Here is a 722-nt window from a genome sequence, read left to right on the forward strand (position 1 = left end):
AACAGTGTAAAAGAGTTCCCTTTTCTCTGCACCCTCTCCAGCATTTACTGTTTGTAGACTTTTTGATAGCACCCATTCTGACCGGCGTGAGTTGGTACCTCATTGTAGTTTTGATTTGCATTTCTCTGATATATTATGATTATTTTCAATTTGCTCAAGATTATGAATTATAAGCGGACAAAGCTGCATTTCTAGTTGACAAATGGAACCACAAGACATATGATGTTTCCTTTTTTTGGCTGTGCTGGGTTTTTCGGCTGTGCAGGGTCTTTGTTGTGGTGTGCAGTCTTTTTTTTTTGTCTAACTGTGTTGCTCAGGCTTCTCTTACTGCGGAGCACAGGTTCTAGAGTGTTCAGGCTCAGTAGCTGCGGCTCAGGGCTTAGCTGACCCTCATGTGGGATCTCAGTTCTGTCACCAGGGATTGAACCCACACCCCCTGCATTGGGAGGCCAATTTTTAACCACTAGACCACCAGGGAAGCCCAAAATGATGTCCCTTAAGTTAAGCTTGTGACAATTAAACCAATCCACTGTAGCTCTAAGAAAACTATTGACAAAGTAGAATCAAAGAATGTTCCTCTTCAAATATGCTAGGGACTGTACTTTCAGTAAAAGGATGACTACTTGAAGTAGCACTGATGGTTACCAGGTACCAAGAAAACAGATAATGAGCTTGGACAAGAGTATTTTTTAGAGCTCTCATTATAATTGGAATGGGATAAA

Source organism: Bison bison, unplaced genomic scaffold, assembly GCF_000754665.1.
Source record: "Bison bison bison isolate TAMUID 2011002044 unplaced genomic scaffold, Bison_UMD1.0 scf7180017864480, whole genome shotgun sequence".
NCBI classification, from domain to species: Eukaryota; Metazoa; Chordata; class Mammalia; order Artiodactyla; family Bovidae; genus Bison; species Bison bison.